At 46.3% G+C, this 21283-nt stretch overlaps 2 long non-coding RNA genes across 2 annotated transcripts; one reads left to right on the top strand and one right to left on the bottom strand.

Annotated features, from left to right (window-relative positions):
* Positions 1-9711: 9711 nt before the first annotated feature.
* LOC125517517 (uncharacterized) lies at positions 9712-11012 on the bottom strand. Its single transcript, XR_007287662.2, has 2 exons — positions 10349-11012; positions 9712-10015 (listed from the first exon to the last, which is right to left on the bottom strand). It is a non-coding gene; the product is annotated as an uncharacterized LOC125517517 (long non-coding RNA).
* Positions 11013-15054: 4042 nt separating this feature from the next.
* On the top strand, positions 15055-20655 carry LOC147964694 (uncharacterized). Its single transcript, XR_015607869.1, has 2 exons — positions 15055-19018; positions 19093-20655. It is a non-coding gene; the product is annotated as an uncharacterized LOC147964694 (long non-coding RNA).
* Positions 20656-21283: the final 628 nt, after the last annotated feature.

Here is a 21283-nt window from a genome sequence, read left to right as displayed (position 1 = left end):
AATTATCGTCCTCGACCTCTCTGTCTGCCGCTCCCTCATGAGGGCTGGCTTCTCTATCCTCCTGTGCTGAATCTTGCTGGAGGTGGTTGTCTTCGGCACTGTCCGGGGTGTTATTATCCCCCGTGCCGGAATCACCGTTTTTGTTTTGGCGGGATTTAGAGCGGCGCCGCTGATGCCGGCGCTTAGGCCGCTTCTTGGAGGGGTCATCCTCCGCTGTTCCATCGGCATTGCCTTCTTTTGGGGTGTCCACCATGTATATATCATACGACGAGGTGGCTTTCCAGTGCCCTATAGGCGCTGGTTCTTGATCGTCTCCTGCATCGGCGTCCATACCATCGATGTCTTCGGAGTCGAAGTCGAGCATGTCGGTTAAATCATCGACAGTGGCTACGAAGTGGGTGGTGGGTGGGCTTTGAATTTCTTCATCATCCGCATCCCAACCTTGCCGACCATAGTCCGGCCTGGGCTCTCCTGACAAAGAGAGAGAGAGAGACTTTAGTGAATTCAGAATATCGCCGAAGGGCGAGTGACGAAAGATGTCCGCGGCGGTGAACTCCATGATCGGCGCCCAATCGGGTTCGATCGGTCGGGGCGCAGAGGGCTCGGAGTCCGGAGAGGAGCCTGGCTCCTTAGAGTCACGGGCTTCGCAGAGAATAGGGCTGGTGTTCGGCTCGATCACCATAGAGATTGCAGCCCCCGAGGCGGTGTCTAACCACCCATCCTCGGTTGGTGTAATCGGCTCCGAGCTAGGGGTCGGAGCAGACACGGGTGCGTCCTCCAGGGCACTGTTCGGCGGCAGAGCTAAATCATGCCCATCGTGACAGTGCGGCGCGCTTGGCTGTGGCTCGAATCCGTCGAAGATCAAGTCTCCACGGATGTCGGCCGTGTAGTTCAAACTTCCAAATCTGACCTGATGGCCAGGGGCGTAGCCTTCGATCTGCTCCAGATGACCAAGCGAATTGGCCCGCAGTGCAAAGCCGCCGAATACGAAGACCTGTCCGGGGAGAAAAGTCTCACCCTGGATCGCATCGTTGTTGATGATCGGAGAAGCCATCGGGCCTAAAAGTGACGACACAGAGGAACTCTCAATGAAAGCAACAATGTCGGTGTCAAAACCGGCGGATCTCGGGTAGGGGGTCCCGAACTGTGCATCTAGGTCGGATGGTAACAGGAGACAGGGGACACGATGTTTTACCCAGGTTCGGGCCCTCTTGATGGAGGTAAAACCCTACGTCCTGCTTGATTAATATTGATGATATGGGTAGTACAAGAGTAGATCTACCACGAGATCAGAGAGGCTAAACCCTAAAAGGTAGCCTATGGTATGATTGTTGTTCGTCCTACGGACTAAAACTCTCCAGTTTATATAGACACCGGAGAGGGCTAGGGCTACACAGAGTCGGTTACAATGGTAGGAGATCTACATATCCATATCGCCAAGCTTGCCTTCCACGCTAAGGAAAGTCTCTTCCGGACACGGGACGAAGTCTTCAATCTTGTATCTTCATAGTCCAGGAGCCCGGCCGAAGGTATAGTCCGGCCATCCGGACACCCCCTAATCCAGGACTCCCTCAGGGGGCGCCAAGTTCTGTCCATGGTGGCCACGGGCGGGCGCAGTCCTACGACCATGAATCGATGGGGGAAATGGGGGGGGGGTCGAACGAGGTGCTTACTGCGAGCATGTAGGCGAGGTCGGGGAGGCAGGAGGTGGACCGAAGCTCGTCGGACAGCGGCGAGATGGCGACGGTGTCCGACGGGGAGAAGGCTCATCCCGAAGCTTGACGAAGCCCCGCCTCGAACTGATGGATGTAGTCGAAGGAGACGACGACGGCGAAGCTCCTGGATATCTTGCCCCGATGAGGAAAGGCTGGTGGCCGTAGCTATTTCGGCGGCACGGTCATGGACGCACTCGGGAGAAGGGGAATCTGGAGGAGGGGAGGCGAAGCAAGAGGGAGAGAGAGGAATGGAGAGTGAGTGGAGTGGCAGAGGAGGATGGGAGGAGTCCAAGGAGGCACGGGTGGGCGCCTTATCCCCTCCGGGGAGTCGTCGTCGAGGCGGTCCGGCGGGGGCGAGCCCCTCGGTCGATCGAACAAGGGAAGACGATCGCGAGGGGGGAAGTGGGCTGGGCTGCTGGACCTGCCACTGTGGCCTAAGGCCCATGGCAGTGAGGGGTAGCCCTTTTTATATTGCTTATTTTTTCTTCTTTTTTTGTATCTAGTTTAGCTACTAATTTGTATTTATTTGAGTGGCCAACTAAATTTATTTGAATGTTAAACTTAACACATAATTCAGGAACAACATTGTAGGGTTGCATAGAAAGTTTCAAAGCCAAAGGAATTGTTCAAGCATTTTTTTTTGAAATTGAATAAGACAATTAATATGTCATTGGGCCATTTATATTTTCTTAGGGATTAAAGGGAGAGCCAAATGATGTTGGTTGCCACATGATAATTAGCTAGTGAATATTTTCCACCCAACCAACATTTTTGTTTTGACATTTGAAAACTTTATTTGTTTGACTTAAATTTAAAAATTTGAACTGGGTTTTGAACTGGCGCGAGTTTATAAACAGTAACCATGATGACGTGGCATCATTAGGAGGGAATTATTGTAGCTTAATTATCCGGGCGTCACAATGATGCAGAGGGATAAACTCATGCAGTATGATAAAAACCCCGTCTTGTTATCCTCGATGGCAACAATACAATATGTGCCTTGCTGCCCCTACTGTCACTGGAAAAGGACACCGCAAGATTGAACCCAAAGCTAAGCACTTCTCCCATTGTAAGAAAGATCAATCTAGTAGGCCAAACCAAACTAATAATTCGAAGAGACCTGCAAAGATAACCAATCATACATAAAAGAATTCAGAGAAGATTCAAATATTGTTCATAGATAGACTTGATCATAAACCCACAATTCATCGGTCTCAACAAACACACCGCAAAAACAAGATTACATCGAATAGATCTCCACAAGAGAGGAGGAGAACATTGTATTGAGATCCAAAAAGAGAAAAGAAGCCATCTAGCTAATAACTATGGACCCGTAGGTCTGAGGTGAACTACTCACACTTCATCGGAGGGGCTATGATGTTGATGTAGAAGCCCTCCGTGATGGATACCCCCTCCGGTGGAGCTCCGGAACAGGCCCCAAGATGGGATCTCGTGGATACAGAAAGTTACGGCGGTGGAATTAGGGTTTTGGCTTCGTATCTGATTGTTTGGGGGTACGTAGGTATATATAGGAGGAAGGAGTACGTCGGTGGAACAATAGGGGGCCCACGAGGGTGGAGGGCGCGCCTGGGGAGGGTAGGCGCGCCCCTACCTCGTGACCTCCTCCTTTGTTTCTTGACGTAGGGTCCAAGTCTCCTGGATAATGTTCGGTGAGAAAATCACGTTCCCGAAGGTTTCATTCCGTTTGGACTCCGTTTGATATTCCTTTTCTTCAAAACCCTGAAATAGGCAAAAAACATCAATTCTGGGCTGGGCCTCCGTTTAATAGATTAGTCCTAAAAATAATATAAAAGTGGACAATAAAGCCCAAAAATGTCCAAAACAGTAGATAATATAGCATGGAGCAATAAAAATTATAGATATGTTGGAGACGTATCACACGGCCAGTGCCATGCCTTGCATGATCGCATGCAATTCCACTTTCAACGCGTCGTTGCAATTGAATATACACATGTATGCTGCAAAGATTACACTCCCATCTTGACGCCGAAGGATCATACCCGCCGCAGCAGACTCATCCTCCTGCATGAAAGCACCGTTCACCGAGAGGGCAGCGAATTCAGCCGGCGGCCACGCCCAAGACAAAGGGGTGCTCGGCCTGGGAACCACGTGTGGAGCCTCCTGCACCCTCGGCATCTTCCCCTTAAGAATTTCTTCCGTTGAAAATCCGCCGGATAGGTTGAGGGAGTTCATATAACTCTGGAGGTAGTCTGACGTCGTCAACAACGGGGGAGCCTCCTTGTCATGAGTGAGGTCTGAGCGCAAAGACCAAATTCACCATATCAGCATGATTGTGCAATCCCTCATTTGATCGTCGCAGTTCGCAAGAACATTTAACAACCAGTCCAGTCCTGTGTCTTGTAAGACATCATTGCTAGGAAGATGCCATACCAGCCTCATGTGTGTCCAAATTCTGCTCGCATGATCACATGAGACTAGAGCATGGAAGCTCGTCTCCTTCTCTCTCCCACATAACGGACATCCATCTCTAATTGAGATGTGCCTATATTTCTTGCACTCATTTGTAGCAAGGGCACCCGAAACAGCCTTCCAAGCCATAATCTTCATTTTCAACGGAACTTGGGAACTCCAAATACGCTGCCAGATAGGCCTCCGTCTGGAGGGGTTGCCAATAGAGGAACTCAAGTGTACCGAATGCTGAACTTCTGTTGCGAGATGGTAAGCACTTCGGACAGTAAACTGTCCACTCTTTTGAGGGAACCACGCGATGAAGTCCTGCTCATTCCTAGGTGATGTGCGAATCTTCAGAATCTCCCACACATCCAAGTCCCAAAAGTGTGCCCTGAGCCACTGCACATTCCATGCACCATGCTCATCCAAGAAGTCATCCTTGTCGACAATTCCCCTTGGGAGTTACTGGCCAAAAATTATGTCCTCTAGGGATCCAAGCATCTCTCCATGTTTTAATGAGAGTACCATTACCTACTCGCCATATAATGCCTTTCTTCACAAGATCAAGTCCGTGAACAATACCTTTCCACACCGCCGAAGAACTAGCTGAGAATACCGTGTCCAATAAATTCCCCCTTGGGTAGTATTTAACCTTCAACAAGCGAGCACACAAGCTGTCTGGGCTGTCCAGGAGACGCCAAGCCTGCTTGTCCAACAAAGCTTGATTAAAGGCCCTCATATCATGAAATCCCATACCTCCCATAGCCTTCGGAAGCATCATCTTCTCCCAGCTAAGCCATGCCATCTTCCTCTTCCCGTTCTCCACCCCCACCAATACTGCCTCATCATCTTTGTAAGATCATCACACACCGAAGCAGGAAGTCAGAACACACTCATAATGTATGTTGGGATTGTTTGTGCCACGGCCTTAATGAGGATCTCCTTGTTCCCAACAGAAACATATTGTTCACTCCAATCAATTAGCCTTTTCCTTAGCCTGTCCTGAAGGGTCTCAAACTGGCCCTTATGCACTCTACCTTCAGGTACCGGCAAACCGAGGTATTTTGGTTCAAACACTTGTTGCTACACCTCCAAGATATTATTGATTTCCTCCACCACTGACGCATTATAGTTTCTAGAGAAAAGGATGGAACACTTCTCGGGATTAATAAGTTGACTCGTCGCCGAGGAATAAGTGTTCAACAAACCTTTAACAATGTCCGCTTGCTGGCCAGAAGCTTCAAAAAACAACAAAGTATCATCCGTGAATAAAAGGTGAGATATCACCGTTGCACCACGACAGATGGTCACTCCTCTCAAGTTTCCTTCATTCACTGATTTTGACAGGAGAGCAGAAAGAGCATCAGCAACAAAGAGAAATAAGAAAGGAGACAATGGGTCACCTTGTCGAAGTCTTCTTGATGGTGTAAAAACCTCCAACGGCTTCCCATTAAATTTGACAGAATATCGTACTGATCTCACGCATGTCATAATCCAAGAAATCCATTGATTTGAGAACCCCCATTTGTTTAACGCCTTCTCCAGGAAGTCCCAATCAACACGATCATAGGCCTTCGACAAGTCAAGCTTGTACGCACATGCAACATTACTGTTTCCTTTCAGAGTTTGTATGTGATGAATGCACTCAAAGGCAATGATAGAATTATCTGAGATAAGCCGGCCCGGGATAAAAGCACTTTGGTTCTCCGATATCAACTCTGAGAGCAGCGGCCTAAGCCGGTTAACCATGCATTTAGACACAATTTTATAAATAACATTGCAAAGACTGATCGGCCTAAAGTCCTTGAGCTCCTTGGGGTGAGGAACTTTCGGGATAAGGACGATCGCCGTGTCATTAACACCTTCATGCAAAATACCAGAGACAAAAAATTCTAACACCGCTGCAATAATTTGAGGTTTTAACTCTGACCAGTTACGCTAGAAAAACCTTGCTGGAAATCCATCCGTTCCGGGGGCCTTCAACGGTCCTATTTCAAAAAGAGCATCCGACACCTCCTCCTCAGAAAAAGGGGCGCACAGCCTGTCGTTCATAGCTTCAGACACCTTTGGCAGAACTCTTTCAAGCACACTGTCCGGAGTTAAGGTTGGATCCTTGGTGTAAACTTCCTTGAAGTAAGATGTTGCCATTCGTTCCATGTTAGAAGGGGACACGCATCAAGTACCATCCGACCGTCGCAACTTCTGAATATAGTTCCTTCGTGCGCGCCAAACGGCCCTACGATGCAAGTAAGCAGTGTTGCGTTCACCCTCCTTCAGCCACGTAATCCGTGACCGTTGAAGCCACATCATCTCTTCACGATACAAAAGTTCATTCAGTTGAAACATTTTCTGGCGGATCTTAGCACGGTCGGCATCCCTAAGCTGTAGATCAGCCAACTCCTCACATAGTTTCTCAATTTCTTGTGTCACATGGCCAAAGTGCTCCTTACTCCATGCCCGGAGCCCCTTCATCATTTCATGTAGGGCCTCTCGGACCGCCGCAAGGTCGCCGGCAGGATTGCTCCTAGCGCAGTTCCTTCCCACAACTTCGGCTAGCGCGGGATGTCGTTCCCACATAATCTCATACCGGGGCGACGCCCGACCGCTCTTTGGTTCCACCATTGTGACTGCACCAGGAGCGGACTATGATCAGACCATGAGGATGCCAGGTGAAGCACTTGCGCAGCCGGGAAGAGCTCCCTCCAATTCTCATCTGCACATGCGCTGTCAAGGCGGACCCGAATGGACCGGTCACCCGGCTGACCATTATCATATGTAAAAGGAAATCCCGAGAAGCCCAAGTCCCATAGCTCACAGGCCATCAAACAATCACGAAATAACATCATTTGATTCTCAGAACGTTGGTTCCTTGACATGTGCTCATGCCGCCACATAGCCTCGTTAAAGTCGCCACAAACCAACCACGGTTCAGAAGAGATCGCACGTAGCAGGGATAGTGCACTCCACATGCGGTGCCGGTTCTCCACCCGAGGTTCGCCATATACAAAGGTTGTCCTTCAAATCTTTTCACTCGCCATGTCCTCCACTCGCACATCAATGTACCGTGCACATGAATCCAACATAGTCACGTTAAGCTTCTCATCCCAATAGAGCGTGAATCCTCCACTGAGACCATCACTCGAAACACCCGCAAAACCCCTCAAGTGTAACCTCCATTTTAATCTCTCCATCTTTGTAGAGGCCTGCCTTGTCTCAGACAAAAACACAAGCCCCGGGGAATTGGCTTCTCTGAGAGGGCCAAACCCTCACGAACTGTCCGGCAGTCCCCCCCCCCCCCCGGCAGTTCCTTCGAAGGAGGTCGCCGATCTATCTCCAGACACATTGCTCGAGTCGACATGGGCTCTCTTGCTGTTGCTGCTGCTGGAAGGAGAGGAGTTCTCCGTCTCATCCTCTCCCTTCCCTTGAGTAAGTGCCAAAACACCCCGAGAACCGTTGTTTTCCACGCTATTAGACCCTGGTTGATCACCCTCCAATGCGAGTCTTTTCCTACCAGCAGGATCCACTTGCATGTTCATGCGTCCCTCCTTAGACGGGCTTGTTGCCGCATCCAAGGTCTTCGGATCAATCACCTTCTCCCTTGGCGAGATGTTCTGCGAGGGTTGAGGAGCGGGCTGCTTCTGGTTCCTCCCTCGGCTAAAGCTATCATGGGAAGGAGGCTTATTCAGGCCGTCCGCATAGAGCCAAGCGCCATACTTCTTATCCTTCTCCTCACTAGTAATTATGCACGTGCAACGCACGTGTGACTTTAGTAAAAAACAGGTTTGCATTAAGTTTATTCTGAAACCTGAACTTGTATGCATACTATTATACCAACTTAAACTTCTAATCCCTAAAATCAAACCCTAAACCTTGTTCTCGAGCTGCCAACAACCTGCAATCGCAGGTGTTTATTCACACAAAATCGAACTGCAACCAACATGTATTACTAAGCAAAGCCAAGGGGGTCGCCCAAAAGGAAGAAACAAAGCAGATAGCCTCACATGGACCAGCAGAGAGCAATGGTCTTGAAGATTGCAAAGCATAGAAGTGTAAGAGAAGAAAAGTACTCTTTGTATCTGAATTTTGCCTTCCTTTTTGTGTGCGCAGGCTGCATCTGTGTCATGTGGAGAATTAATCAAGATCTGCAATGAAAATGTTAACACTTTGCATGTGTTCCCGTGAGTGATGGTCCGAACTCCGAAGCCTATGGAATGAAATGCCTTGTACTTGTAACATTGAAGTTGTCTACTGTACAAATATGCTACTGTATGCAAAGAAAACACCATTATTTTCTTGTTGAATCATCAACGTTGTGCATATTCCTTGGAACCTGACACAAGGCAGTTTGCCAGGCATTTCACTCTCACATTAAGCAGCATGAGATTACCGCCCAAATAATAAGAGCACTTGGTTCGTTACAGTTGTACACAAATGAGAAGGCTTTACTGCAACACAGTACTGAATAAGAATACAATCTTCGAAGAAAAGCCACCTGTGGCATCAAGGATGTCATCTATACCAGAAACCAATGGCATCTACAGAGCTAAATTCTTCATAGGTCCAAAATACACAACAAAGTGTCAAGTGCTATTTAGGAAGAACCTAGTGCTTTACATTGGTTCACATTGCCCTCACATAGAGCTGGGTATACTACAGATCATATTGTACAGGAGTGACTGCTGCATCATTTAATTAACTGAATTGTATGCAGGATACATCATCAGATCACACCATTTACAATAATAAATATTACCAGCAAAGAAATAATACCAATTGAAAAAAAACACTTTGGTTATTGGACGCCATGAGACAGGGGAGCAGCGAGATGGGGGCCCCATGAGACGAACGGTGCCGCCAGATGTGGCTTCTTATCTAATCAAATTCCATCATACAAACAAAACAGAATTAAGAGGAATTTTTTTTAGATAGCCTCACATGGACCATCCAACACGTCCCAATTTTGCGAGAAACAAGCAGATCATCAATAAGCTCTTACAACATTGCTCACGAGGCTCTAAACTCTGAATTCGAGTGTGTCTTGTACTATAATTGTTTAGCTCATAGAGATAGCCCTGGTGGGATCATAGATTCTATCGGCTATAGGCAAATGTTGCAGGTTATGCAATTCACGCTATAATTGACTGAAAATTTGGCACGTCTCCCTATTAAAGAAAAGGTTGCAATGCAGAATAGTGGTATAAAAATTAGAAGGTCAAAGGAACTACAAATTACCAAGAAGAAGAAAATAACAAGTGTGAAGCAGATCAGTGTTACCTTTGTGACGTACTCGCCTAAACCCTTCCAAAAATAACAATCAAAGCAAGCGGCTGCAGATTCGAAAAGGAAGGATATGTGTACAGCTCGTGTGCTCTTGCAATTTTTGATATGAAAGAATGCATTTTGTTTCAGCGCAAAAAAAGAAGAAAATGATGATAGGTTACAGAAAACAAATACATACACCAAATTAAAGGAACACATTTTTTATTTGCAAAAATGAAATCAGGCAACTACGCAATTTAAAGGAACACATTTAGTTTTATTCTAATCTGGATCCAAGAGGACATCAAATGCATGAATCCAATGTTGTGGCACTGTCACGGAGTACAGGCAACATTCCCAGCAACTTGATAGAAGATGTGTTGTCAAACGCACCGTTTCTTGACAGTCATGTACTTGAACCAGTTACAAACTCTTACTAAATGACTCGCCATTTCTTAATAAAAAAGACAGACAAATGACGATCTCTTAATATGCTCAATAGAAAAGCATTGCCAAACAAAACTCCACTTGTGCGTCTGACAGATTGTGAGACTGCAAGCGGCCAATAGCTTTCCATGTTCCATCCCAGCAAGTGGTGTTGATTTAGCCTACAAGAGAGTGAAATCTCATTATAACTCATTGGTAAACCATAGACATATTCTGCATCAACTAATGCGAGTACTGTCATTCAGAGACAAATAGTAAGTAATGTATGAACTCTTGCCCAGCAGTATATTTCTCTTGCAATGCCAAAATTTTCAGTGGTTCCTAGAGTTTAGAAAGCTCAGAAATACTATGCTTTCATCCATTTCGAGAGTTTATATGAAAAAAAAGAACAAGCATCTACTTGCAACCTCACATTTGAGCACTTAGATTGAGCACACATGTTCTGAACCAGAAAAATCAAGCACGGTAACAGGTAAGGTCACCACGCCCCGCACCTGGGAGCATGATCTCAATTCTCAGGGAGAAGGCGTTTGACATTAGGCAGCAACCGGGTTCCCTTGTCCGACCGACCTTACAACACCATCAGGTAGAGCGAGACGGCGAGAGCGTGCGGGCGGATTTCTTCTGCCTCCCCTTTTCTCTCGGCTTCTTTTTTGGCTGCCCTCCTGGAGTGTCCTCTAGCCACCACTTGGCCCTAGAGAGGAGGCCATGAAGCCGAGGGCGTCTTCCTCTCCGCCGGTGCAGGAAAGCAAGGAAAAGGAGAGGGGCAACATGAGGAGGGGAATGGAGGAGACCCGTCGCCGTCGCCGCCGACGCAGGTTCAGCCCGCTACATCTCGCGCCGCCGCCGCCGCCGACGCTCGACCGAGGAGAGGAACACCGGCATCGCAGATGCAAGTTGAGCCCGCTGCATCCCGCGTTGTCGACGCTGCTCGAGGGATGATAGCGACCCGGCGGCGTCCTATAGCGGCAGCAAGGAGAGAGGAGGGAGGCGGAGGCGGAGGCGGGTGGAATCGATTCCCCTGTTGCGGGCCGGTGGGTGATCCGCGTGTTGCGCGAGGGGCCACGAAGCGCTAATAGGATTGGCAGACCACGGCGCTTGGCAGAACATTTCATCTGAGTCGTTGATCTGATTGACAGACTATTAACATGATGTAGACGGTGGGATGTGTTTAACTTAATTTGATCTAAGGGTTGTGTTTATCCTGTGTACACTTTATGGTGTGGGTTTAAAAAAACTTAAGTTTGTTCTTTTAATAGTAGTATAGATGCACACCGGATCCGCACTCCTTGTAGTTGTGTTCCATCAGCCCACATACACTATAGAAGCGTGCCAATTTTTCATATCTCACCAAATAAATCTGGCGTTCTTTCCCTCTCATGGATTTAGTATAAGATTAATTTGTCGGGAAATGTTCGAAGCAAAACCATGCTTTATTGCTCCGTGTGCAGCTCGTGGTATTTTTTTTCTCGGGTCCGACTATGTTGAGTTCATCATCTGTTTGTGGTCCTCTTCACTTGTTTTCTTTGTATTTTTTAACAGTATATACACAAGAAAGCTACCAAACTTGCGTACAGCTACACACTCAAAAAAGTTTGGCCGTAGCCGCTCAAACAAAAAAAGCTACGCATGCACACTACTATAGATCAATTAAGGTGCTTGCTTGTGAGATTGGTTTTGAGGCTAGCTTTGCAAGTATGAGAGAACGAACGACAGGGATTGTAGCCATTGGGACTAGGCTAGCTTGTGTGCAGGTGCTTCAAAAATCCGATTTTTTTTAAATGTGACCAGAATTTTAAATTATGGAACTCCGAATATTTTTCTGGAAAAGGGAACAAATCCTAAAATTCTGAATATTTTCTGGAAATTGTGAACATTTTTTTAAGAAAGATTTGTTGTACATATTTTGAATTTAGAACAAAATTTTGATTCCAATTTTCTTTGAAAAACGTGAAATTTTGTAACTTTCTTTAGTATTTCCGAATGTCTTAATTCCAAACATTATTTAGAAAATACGAACAATTGTTGCCATTTGGATTTTTTTTAAATGAACAAGTTTTTCTAAAAGACATTGAACATTTTTCAAAGTTTGTGACTTTCTAAAAAGAAAAAAAATAATCAAATAGCCCGGTTGCATGTTAATATTGGACTTGCAACTAGGACAAATAAAGTTTCGGATCGGTTGTAAGTTGGTTGTGGATTTCAAACTCAGATAAAATAAAGGTCAATGGTGGACTTGCAATTGTGTCAAAAATCTTGGCTAGTTGCATGTCAATGGTGAACTTGCAACTGGTTAAAAATGGTCGGATCTAGCAGTGAGTCGATGGTTAACTTGCAACTACAAATAAAAAAAGATTACACATGTCACAATTGCATGTCGGGGGTTGACTTGGAACTGGTATAAAAAGGGTCAGACCTAGTTGCAAGTCGATGGTTGACTTGTAACTGAGATAAAAAAGGTCGGAACCTCAGTCGCGACTTGAGGGTGGAGTTGCAACTGGGAGAAAAAAGGCTGAGGTCCCGGTTACGAGTCGAGGGTGGGATTGCAGCTAGGACAAAAAGAAGGTCGGGCCCAGTTGCGAGTCGAGGATGGGCTTGCAACTGGGACCCAAAAAAAGATTTGACCCTAGTTGTGGGTTGAGGGTGGACTTGCTACCGGGACAAAAAAGGTCGGTCCCAAGTTGCGAGTCGAAGATGGACTTGTAACTAGGATAGAAAAGGATGTGCCCTAGTTGCGAGTCGAGGGTGGACATGCAAATGAGACAAAAAAAGCTCGGATCCTAGTTGTGAGTCGTGGCTGGACTTGGAACTGGGACAAAAAAAGGTTGGGCCCCACTTATGAGTCGAGGATGAACTTGCAATTGGGATAAAAACAAACTATGGGCCCAATTTCGTATCGATGGTAGACTTGCAACTAGGACTACACAAATTACGATACCGATTGTGAGCCGATGATGGACTTGCAACTGGAATAACTACAAACTATAAACCCTAGTTGTGATCTAAGAGTGGTGTTGCAACTGGAACAAAAGATAAACTATAGTCTCGGTTGAACTTCGATAACTTTTGTCTCTGGTTAAAGGAAGATTTTGAAGAAAAAAATTGGAGACAAAAAAAACTACACAGGAATGAACCCACATGGAAAGGAAAACAGGACAAAGAAACTAAAAAAACACGTAAATGTTCTATGCACAAAAACTAAAATGAGACAGGTCAAAGAAAAGGGAAAAAGTTGAAAAGTTGCACATGATGGGCCACTGGGCCTCTCGCACAACACCATGCTTTTTGACAAAAAAAATATGGGAATCATAGTTGGAAAGTTGAAAAGTATGCTTTAAATGCAATCTACAAACTAGAAAGCAAAACTGCTGCTAAAAATGGGAATGGGAGTAGGCGAGTAGCAGTGAGTAGAGAGTAGCAAACAGGAACAAAAAGACATGAGAAAAAACATGATCATCCTACCATTCAAATCTCATGGTAGCCCACTGGAAAAAAACCAAAAGAAGCACATCTCTCTACATAGACTGGGCCCAAACACAGACAAAGACCAGCCCAGACGGAAATAAAAAGTGTAGCCCAGACTCAGGCAGACAACGACACGCTGTACACGCATGAAAACAATGGAATAACTAGCGATCACAAAATTTAGTAAAAGAAACTAGCGATAACAAAAGTTCATCTAAAAATACTAGCGATCCCAGAAAAAAAAACTAGCGATCACATGGATCCAATTATTTTAGACTTAGATGTGAGGTAAGTATTTCACATCTAGATGTGAAATAAAAATTCCATTTTTTTTTCACTATGGAAATCGGAGACCAAAGGTCGTACGTCGAGCAGTTTCGTTGTTTATTTGCTTGTGCAGCTCGTGGCGTTTTTCTTTGTTTCAAAAATCACCTCGTGGCGAGAGAAGAAAAAGTTTTGCTTGTTGAGCTAACAAGAGGACAAATTTGTCATATAGATTAGGTTATCCAGCTTACAATTAGGTAGGAGTACAATGTTATACTCAAAACGTTTCTTTCGAGGTCAAGAAGATTATATAATCTCGTTCGGAAAAATAGGTTATTTAATCCGGCAAAAGTGGACAATTTTTTTGTGATTTGGATGACATGTAAAGCTTCCTGGTGACGATTTAGAAGATCAATCATTGTCATGTCCTCAGCAACATTATTGATTTCGGTTTTGCTAAAGCACATCGGTATTACACATCTAAGTCCTATGTTATTGATCTTACACGGAGATTCATATAGGTATTTTGTTTTTCAATTTTCTTTGCTTTTTATGCTTGATTGAGTCAATTAGATATGCAATAATTTGAACACATCTAGATGTGTCCTAGACACATCCCATTGATTTAGTATGTTTGAACAGAAAAAATGGTCGAACAGGCAGGTCATGGAGTGACACCGGCAGCCTGACACAAGCGTCATAGAATCCTGTTGTGGTCAAACGATGCCGCCTTCTCTCAGGCCAAGTGTCTGGTTGGGCGTGGTCTTAGAGTAAAAAACTACAGACATATGTTTCTTACTTATGTTGAAATTTTTCATACAAATTCCTCTAATATCCCAACCCCTCTGGAAGGATTAGATTATTCAACATCCCCCCTCTTTCTCTATATATATAGGTTTAGGTCCAAATGCTTCCATCCTTGATGACCGTGTCCTGGACTAGGGGTGTTAACCACGTCGGCATGGCAGTCATGGGTCGGGCCAAGGACCGCTGACAACCAAAGAAAGGGCCATGTTCACCATGACCCACGGCATACTCAAGATGAAATCCTTCGAAGACTTGGCACACACTTCAAGACACGTTTGAATAATCGAGATGTTTATCCCTAGATGTAACCGACGTACATGTAACTCTAGGTACCCCCAGTGCCAATATAAGCCGATGGGTTTAGTTCGTATGGTTAAGTTAGATACATATACATATGATCTCGAGGTAGACCACTGTACTTTATACCCCATCCACAATCCCTAGTGTTAGGACTTTAGTCACGAGGTCAACGCATCTATGTGGTAGCTTGAGAGAGGTTGAGCGGGACGAGAGACGCGATGTTTTACCCAGGTTTGGCCCCTCATGGTGGAGGTAAAAGCCTACATCCTGCTTCATTGATATTGATGATGAAGATCACAATTACACGGGTGCTCTAACTCGAGAGCTCTAGACTTGTTTGTCTAACCCTAACTTATCAAACTTGTGGAACTTGTCCCCCTTGGGGTGCCCTGCCCCTCTTTATATATGTTGAAGGGGCGGCTTACATGACTAGTCCTATTAGGATTAGAATTACTCTATTACAAGTGGAGTCCTAGTCTTGCTTCCTTTGTAAGGGAATATTCCGTATGCTTTCCTCTTAAGCCGGCCCACCATAACATAGGCCGGTCTTCCATGAACCGCCTGTCGGGCCATCGGGTCTTCTTGTTCCTCTTGACCCACCTGCCGGGTTACCAATGAGTCACCAGGCCCAGCCGGGTCATCAGTGAGTGGAGAGATCCGAGCGGGTCACTTCGTGAGTCGCCAAGTCAGGGCTGGTCACCATTGAGTCGCCAAGTCCGGCCGGGTCATACTTCCGGCCGGGTCATTCCGCGGGGTATATCCCCGACATTAGCCCCCAGTTTAATTTGGATTTATCCATGTTAAACTTATCCTACAAAATAAACACAAGAACAAATTTGACAGCTTGTGCTCTGGGTTAAAAATTCTTGTAAGCCGGCACCTGATCATCCTGAAGTCCTTGTCATTTCCTTCTTCTAGAAAGTCCGGGTCAATAGGCCAGTTTCATAATAAATTGGCTCTTGTAGAAAAATATTATAAGAAATAATCCATTTAAGTCGGCCTTCAATGCTCTGACTTGACAAAAATATTGGTCTTGAAATATTCAACTGATATTCAGCCGGCTTAAAGATGTAGATCTTGCCGATTTATGATTGCCAAAATTGTCCGGTTATAAACAAATGATGCCGGGTCATGTAATTGTTGCTGATGCCGGGTTAATCTTATGATGACGCCGGGTCATAAACTTTGCAGATTTCTCCGATAATAATATAATACCTGATTTGCTCAAAACTGAGAATTTGAAGTTATTCCTCCCTTATATGCATATCACCTGTAGCCCCTAAGTGTCGGGTTGTCATACTTGCAGCAACCTGGAACTTGTAATTGCCTTATGCTCATAAAAAATTCAACCAGTGTAGCCCCCAAGGGCCGGGTCTTTATGCAATAATGAGCAGGAACTTTGTAAATATGATCATGTAAACTTGAGCAGCAACGTGTAGCCCCCAAGGGCCGGCCCGGTAAGATATTACTGAGCTTGGACTTTGCATATTCTTCATTGATAATAACATCATATGATGTAATCTCCACCATAGGGCTTGAACCCACGTCCACAAGGTTAAGAGCTTTGTACTCTACCAACTGAGTAGTGGATCTTTCAATATAATGGATTGAGGCTTGTGTACCTTGAATTTTGACAGGAGCAATTGGTAGCCCCCAAGGGCCGGCTCATTATGATGTGATGAGTCGGGTCTTCAATAAGGCCAGTAAAATTGTCTTTGCATTAGCCCCCAAGTGCCATGGTGCATGCTGGCAGTGACATGGGACTTGCGTATTTGATATAATCTCAAACTGAATAACGTATCCCCCAAGTGCCGGGGTGTAAGCCTGCAGCAACTCGGGACTATTCTTTCCATTGTAGAATAAATCATATCCATCGATAAAATAATAGCCATTGCGCCAAAGAGACTTTGAATACCTTATCTGTTGACAAGTAAATCCGGAGTTTAAATACCCGGCGGCTCTTGGCCGATGGCCGAAATTTTTATAACCCGGCGGTTTACAGCCTTTGAGAAAATAAAGAATTGATAACCCTTTTGAGACACCAATTTCAATCTTTGATAATGGGCTGAAACTTAATCATTTATGTAAGTCATAACTCTGTAAATCCTACACAGAGTTTAAACAACATATGCCCTGGCGACTTAACATTAAAAGCCAGGGCGGGTAATCACTCAAATGTAGTCTTATCCTGCACATAAGTAAATCACAAGATCCCTTGGCGGTTTACCGCAGGGCGGATCATAATATCCCACATATAACCATTGTGATATTTAATTTGTACTGCCGGTTTACATGACCTATGTAGTAAGGGTGATAACCCAGGCCTTAGAAGCCAATACTTCCAAATATATGGTGATTGTCACATGCTGGCGTCTTATCGTCCAAAGCCAAGCCGGGTTTAAACGAAACCACACTTATATGCTTCAGATATGAGCAAAAAGTCTCAAAACCAAAAAGATTGTTTGCAAAAACTTAAACCAAATAAAAATCGAGGTTTCTAATTCGAATACGATCAGTAAACCATTCCAAAGGGGTTAAGCTAGGATTCTAATACAATCATGTAGCCCCTAGTGGCTTTGGCGTTGCGCCGATCAAGAGGGTACCGGTAGCTATATTCTCTTTGGTTTGAATATGACCTATGTTTGAACAGGAAGCCCCCAAATGACCTTGAGAGGTTTTTAACGACCCTGATTCGAATACGATCCAAGTCGAACCCAAAAAGGGTTAAGCTATGATTCAGATACGATCAAGAAGCCCCCTAGTGAGTTTGACTTTGCGCCGATCAAAAGGGTTACAACAGTTATGTTCTCTTTGGTTCGAATACGACCTATGTTTGAACAGGAAGCCCCCAAATGACCTGTAACTGAGGCTATGAGCCGGTTCAAAGGGTAATCATAGCTTAGCTCAATAAGCCGGAAGCCCCCAAGTGATATGTTTCTGAGCTGTGCTCGCCGAGTGCCTATGTTTGAGTTGTTCTATGCAACAAACTCTCTTTGGCCCCTGTAATTTTTTCTGAAAACTTAAACTTGCGAGAGATGAACTCTTTTTAAATCGGAATTTCAAACCGGATATTGAGAGCTTCAAAGTTTTGTAAGAGACAAATTCATCTTGAGCCGGATGTTTGAACCGGATTTGAGAGCTTCAAAACTTTATGGGAGAGAGATGTCTCTTGAGCCGGATTTTAAATCGAAATCTTTATTTTGAACCGGCAATTTTGTGACGGCCTTTAATTTTTTATCAATATGGCGGTGACCTCCGGAACCGGGTTATCATTCCCTTCAATGACCCGGAGTTCCCGAGTCATGTCATTGTAGCCCCCGAGTCTTAAGACTACTCGAGGAGTTGGCTTGAGACTCTCCATATTTGACCGTGATATAAACCGGTATGAGTCCTTCAATAGCGCAATGATATAATAACCCATTTTTGCAGTAGACAATTTGTCCTGCATTGGAAAACTTGCAAATCAGAGTAATTGCTCTTTTAAAGAAAGCAACATATAATGTAAAAATATAATGGATCGATTTCACCTGATATGTTAGGCCAGAAAATATCCGCCGCGGAGTTAACGATCACCACGGTGATGCTGAAATCAATCACAGACGAATCAGTTGCGGAAACAGACAGATGAGTCAGTCGCGACGTTGTAAGCCAGTGCGGACGGGGAGAGTCGGCCGCTGCGTCGTAAGCCGGTGCGGACGGGGAGAGTCGGCCGCTGCGTTGTAAACCGGTGCGGACGGGGAGAGTCGGCCGCTGCGTTGTAAACCGGTGCAGACGAGAGAGTCGGCCATGGGCATGGACAATAAGTCAATTGCCTGTGTTGATGTAGCGGGGGTGACAACTTTGCGCAGAACGAGCGCTAGTGCAAAAATAATATTTGCTCACACCCCTTTTTCAACACCTTTTTGTAAGGAATAATTGCCCTGCGAAAAAAATATCATAGGCCAAGTAATTGTTGTTTGATAAAAACAATATGTGTTAAGAAAAATAACTTGGATGGATATCATCTGATCTGTACAGTTGACGGATGATCCGTACGCAGGGTAGGAATTAACTTTTTTTTTGAAAGTAGGGTAGGAATTAACTTTTTTTTTTGAAAGTAGGGTAGGAATTAACTTTTTTTTTGAAAGTAGGGTAGGAATTAACTGAGATATATGAGTCACCAGCATTTCTTTCCTTTTTTATCCTCAGAGGTGAGTGAGTCTTTTTTAGCAAACCAATGCCCTGTGCTTTGATTCACGTAGTGCCACCAGCTCTTGTGCACACGCAACTGGCCGCCTGCGAGGCTGGACCTCAGGACTTGTGGTGAAGACGTACCATAGCCTTGCAACGTGCGCCAGGCTGCTGGCTGAATTTGTTCCTTGTCTTTGAGTTCTTCGCTTGACGTTGTGAATATTGTGCGCAGGGTTGGCTCGTTGTGGCAATAGTTCAACGCTGGCCACGGTGGAGATGACTCGAGGGCGGCTTGCGACAGGCCAGCTTGACGAGTGGCGGAAAGGTCAGCGCTCGATGTGACACTGCGGGCGCCGAGGTGAACGGCTCGGAGGCGGGCCCTGGCAGAGGAGGCAACTCGAAATCAATCGGCAGGGGCGACAGCGGAAGCGAGGCCGTCGGGGTGGTCGCGCGGGAGCCCGGTCGAGCCGGCGCGATGCACAGTCGGAGCGAGTCGGAGCGGAGGCCACTCGGAGTCGGAGTCCGGTGGCTGAATGCAGTTGGCGGCTTGCTGCTGCGACACGCGGCGGAGGCGAGCCAGCGACGGCGGCTCAGAGCTCGGCCCTCCCGGCAACTCAGGGTGAAGCCGAGGCGGCGACGGTGGAGGTCGGCCGGCCCGAAGGCGGACCCGCTGAGAGGAAGCGGAGCGACGCCGAGGCGTGGTTAGGCGGCAGCAGCCGTCGGGCCGGCCCGGGGTGAACCACGGCGTTGAGGGCGGCCCACGGCATCGAAACAGGGGCCGCGCTAGCGAAGGCGGGCAGGCCAGCGCAGAAGTCCAGCGATTCAATACAGCCCCAGCGGCTCGTAACCGAGCGGTGACTTAACACGAGACAACGGCGGCTTGTTGGCAGGTCGACGGGGCAGCGACGACTCGGCGTAGGAGAGCTTGCAGACGGCGGCTCAGCGGTCATGGTAGTTGAACGCCGGCAACTTGAAATGGGGGCGGCTCAGGAGACCGGCGGCCTGGAATCGGCGGCTCGGCACGCTGCTAATCCGTGCAATGAGGCGGAGGCGTGGCGCGGCGCAGATGGCAGCCCAAGGCACGCCCACAGCTGCAGCATGCGGAGATGATGACCACGAGTGAGAAAAACGAGGCCGGCGAGGCGACTTGATGCGGAGCAAGGTGAGGCCCGCTTGGCACAATGTCCACACGGGTCGATGCGGTAGTGTGGAGGCGAAAGTGAAGTCGGCTTGGTACAGCTGCGGATGACGAGGCAAAACGTGACGACAGTGACAACTTGCGGCCGCGAGGCACAGGCCCAAACCAGATTGGTGCGGCCGTCGCCGCGAGCTGCGGCAGAGACAGAGGCGAGTCAACGGCGGAGCTCGAGTCCGTGGAGACGTCCGCTTCCGGGTCGTGGCTGGATCCATGTCCTCCTTCAAGTTGCGACCTTCTTTCTTCTTCTTCTTTTGATAATTGAAAAACCAAACCAATACTACCAACAGCTCCACAAACTGGTAGTACTAGTTGCTTGTTGGACAGATTACTCCTCCTCAAAATCCGAGTTTTTACATGGTCTGCACTCAAATACTCGGGGGATCCTTTAGGGCATCTTCAATAGTTTATATGTTAGTTTGTTGGTAAAATATGTCATGTCATTAACCAATGCCTTAACATACAACAACTTCAATGGGTTGTATGTATCTAGTTTGCCCAATAGGATGCGAGATAATAAATGGGTGCTCTCTCATTCTACATTGGAGCTTGTGCAATGGGTGTTGGTTCATGTACATACAACCTTCCTCTCTTTCCTCATTTATTGTATGACACATCATCAAAAATCCTATGTGGTAAAGTCTACCAACAACTATCTCACAACCATTGGAGATGCTCTTACACGAACAGTAGCCGCAGAGTAGTACTATAAGACCTCTCCCAATGCAAAGGTGCTTAGATGAGGTGCTAATTATATCAAATGCCTTAGCAACTCAAGTCCACAATGCAAAGGTGCTAAGCTTTTGGGTGCTAAGCTTCGTACATTTAATTCGTTGTACACTCAGAATTGTGCTTCCACCTAGGTGTACGTGCTTAGCACCGTTTCTTCCTGGGGTCACCATACTACTCTCTTTCTTCTTAACTAGCATGCCACATCATATTTTTTGCTTAGTTGGCAATCTTAGCACCTGTACAAGGTGGAGCATTGGGAGGGGCCTAATAACATTGCCTCAGGGTTTGTCCTGGGTCTTTAATACGCGTGCGTTGATGCAGATTGATCTGACACGGTGTATGGCGTCTGCAGTCCAAATCCTGTCGGCTCCGGCGACCGGTAATTGTAGCAGCCAAAAAAAATTAACCTTCTAAGGATTCGATGGATCGCGTGGCACCAGCGATAACCGGCAATTGTAACACCAAACCCTAGATTCCCTCGGACTCAAAACTTGTT

Source organism: Triticum urartu, chromosome 6A (genome assembly GCF_056163025.1).
Source record: "Triticum urartu cultivar PI428250 chromosome 6A, HENAU_Tu73, whole genome shotgun sequence".
Classification (NCBI taxonomy): domain Eukaryota; kingdom Viridiplantae; phylum Streptophyta; class Magnoliopsida; order Poales; family Poaceae; genus Triticum; species Triticum urartu.
Note: the sequence above shows the minus strand (reverse complement) of the source record. Positions and strands in the feature narration are given on the sequence as shown.